Here is a 3,508-nt window from a genome sequence, read left to right as displayed (position 1 = left end):
TACTGGTCATTTGAGTTAGAAGCTATTTTTTTGGAACGTAGGCTCAAGAAGAGCCCGGCTTTGAATTAACAAAGTCATCAACCGGCCAGGATTACAACTCCGGAATACAACTACACTCCAACTAAAAGAAAAGAAAACAAACGGCAACGATACAAGGGCGCCTAGGAGCAGCTCACAGAGGCATACAACAAGCTAGCTAACACACATAGCTAGAGATGCCAGGAACCCCATACACGCTGAGAACCAAGGCAAAAACGCTAAACGGCTCAGGAAAGAGCACCGACGACGGAGCACAAGCACGCCATTGCCAAACGCCTGGGCTTGAAGTAGACACATCCATCCAGATCCATCGTCACAGAAGGCCCCTGCCTCCTCGCCTGGCTCGACCAGGCGCCGCACCGGTGAGCGATGGACATGCTCACCCTAGAACCTGCATGAATGGCATCGCAGGAAACCACAGGGGCGGAACCAGGCGTTCCCAGCCTGCCGACGACGACTTACCTGTAGCGCCAAATGCAAGAGTCCAGGCATGAAACCGGGGCGAGCTGTCGGCATATGCACAAATGGGCAGCAGCAAGGGCCAAAACCAAATCTTCGGCTCGCTCGACGAGCAGAAGGGCAGCCACCGGAGGAGGGGAACCCTATCCCCTCCCATCCTGGAGAGTCCACGGGCACCGGAGGAGCCCTGCAGCCCAACGAAGAGCACCAAACCAGCTTGACCACACACCAAGGGGGACATCGCCGCCGCTGGAGACACACTGCCGCCGCCGACACACTCCACCTACACCACAACGAAGCCCGCAACCCATCTTTGTTCCCAAAACAACGCCTTCAAGAAGGTTACGGCGCCCTGGGCGTCGCCGCTGCCCAACAATGTTGAGGATTTCATCCGGGAGACAAAGGGGAAGGGGGTAGGGGGAAGGACCTGACCGGCGCCTCCAGGAAGGTGAGCGGCGCCCGCGGGCGTCGCCGCCGTCGCAACCGACACGGCTAGCTAGGGGTTTCCCCCAGTCCTGCAGCCCCGTCGCCCACTCCCACCCGCAGAAGAGCGCGGTCCCATGACAAAACAGGGCGGATCTGAGGGGGGAGGCGCTCGTTGGGGAAGAGGGGAATGGAGGCGGCCAGATCTGACGTGACAGGAGACGAATCCGCCGCCGCCGCGCGCCGGCCCGCATCCACCGGGGCTATTTTCCCGTTTCCCATGCATTGAGTTAGAGAACGTCATGATACTCTACACAATCAACCTTTAGAAATCAACTGGTTGATACAAGATGTAAAAAAAGGTTCCTATTTGTCTACCATTATTCTTATGTTTTTAAGTGTTAATTCCTTCAATCTCTTGCTTGTATATAGTAATTACAGATTTGCTGAAATTTCAGTTTGTAAAACCCATAATCGTATCCATGCTCCATCTTTATACTACTACAGACCTTATCGTTCCAAGTAGATAAATGCATGAAAGGACTAAGATTGTTGCTGCAGATGCTTACTTGTGATCGCATCTCATGATGAATTGGGAGGTAACTGTTTCGAGAAATATTTTCTCAGTCTAACATGTATACTATATCACTAGTAGAAAAAGGGGGCTTTGGTCCAGGCCGGGTAACCCCATTAGTCCCGGTTCAGTCCAGAACTGGGACCAATGGATGCATTAGTCCCGGTTCGTGCGGCTAAGGCATTAGTCTCGGTTCACCTGGGCCCTTTAGTCCCGGTTCATGCCATGAACCGGGACTAAAGGGTGCGATGCCCATTAGTCCCGGTTGATGGTACCAACCGGGACTAAAGGTCTAACCTTTAGTACCGGTTGGTGCCACCAACCGGGACTAATGGCCTTTGAGGCATTAGTACCGGTTCATGGCACGAACCGGTACTAAAGGTCCAATTTTCAAACTCTCCCCCTCCCCCCCCTGGACCGCCTTTACAGTTTTAGAAAAAACAAAAGAAAATGATGGAAATGTCAAAAAAATAAAATAAAATAAGTTTCCCATGTGATATGTGGTCTAGTTGTTGGGAAAATTTACAAATATGAATTTCGACTTTATTTACAAAATCTCTCTGGAATTTGTAAAATGGGCATAACGTTTGCATACGAACTCGGATTAAAAAGTTTTTTATATGAAAAATCATCTACTTGAAAAGTTACATCTAATGGAGACGGCCTACGGCCTGTTTGCAAATTTGTATAATCCTCAAATTCCAAAAGGAAAAAAAGTTATGCTCAAATTTCAGTTTTTTTTAAATTTTCATTAAATCTGGTCAAATTACTTATTCAAGAAGTATTAGTGTTACTAAATAATTATTCAAGAATATTAGTGTTATTAAATAATTATTTCAGTTTTTTTGAATTTTGGTCAAATCTGGTCAAACTATGGTCAAACTGTGGTCAAACTACTTATTCAAGAAATATTAGTGTTACTAAATAATTATTGTTTTTTAGAACAATAGTTTTAAACTCAAACAGTGAAATGTGTGACTTCATGCTCAAGCTAAAATCCTGAGGGTTAATAGGATTAACATCGTACTATTGTCAGGAAAACAACGAGTGCAGACTTGGAAACGAGGGAGAATAGAACCTGGAAGTTAAGCGTGCTCAGGCTGGGGGAGTGGGAGGATGGGTGACCGTCCGGGAAGTTAGATGATTTGGAATGATGAGGGGTGATTAGAGATTAAATTGAGCAGTGATGAGAGGGGTGATTAGAGATTAGAGGTTAAAATAGATCAGAAATTTGAAAATAAAAAAATTTCAAAAAAATCAGAAAATTACCTTTAGTACCGGTTGGTGTTACCAACCGGGACTAAAGGTGGACCTCCAGGCAGCGGCCACGTGGAGGGCCTTTAGTCCCGGTTCTTGAACCGGGACTAAAGGGTCGGTACTAATGCCCTGACCCTTTAGTCCCGGTTCAAACCAGAACCACATGAACCGGGACTGCAGGCCCTTTTTCTACTAGTGTATTCACATATCAGTCTTGTGTTCGAATTGGCTTGTGTGTGTATTTCATACGTGCTGACCCCAGGGAGTTGCAAGTTTTAGTTCTTATTGGAGGAAAATATGATAAAGGTGTAGGTGCTCCCTGAGTGTAGATGCACCCACATGAGCAGTAACTTCATAAAATATGAAAATAAAATAGATAAAATCTGATTTTCCTTTTAGATGAAACTAGATCAAAAGTGTTAGCTTCTGCCAAAATTTCCTTACCAAATAAGACAAAATCCCTCTTCAAAAGTGCACAAAACATGGAACACTGATTTTGTTATTTTTGGTGAGGGGTCCTGCAATGTTATCTGGTCACAAAATTTTGCAAGAAACTAATTTTTTATCTGGTTTAACGCCCAAAAATGTCAGAATGTTCCGATTTTGTCTTGTATTTTTTCTGAATTTACTGTTCACAAGGGTTAGGTGCACCCGGGAGTAGAAAATCCAATCTTGAAAAATATTGAGCGCTTTCACTAAGGCCATCTTTGCAAAATGGTCATGTCTCGGACTAAACAAAGATCCAACCTAAGCCAA

Source organism: Triticum aestivum, chromosome 5A, assembly GCF_018294505.1.
Source record: "Triticum aestivum cultivar Chinese Spring chromosome 5A, IWGSC CS RefSeq v2.1, whole genome shotgun sequence".
NCBI lineage: Eukaryota > Viridiplantae > Streptophyta > Magnoliopsida > Poales > Poaceae > Triticum > Triticum aestivum.
Note: the sequence above shows the minus strand (reverse complement) of the source record.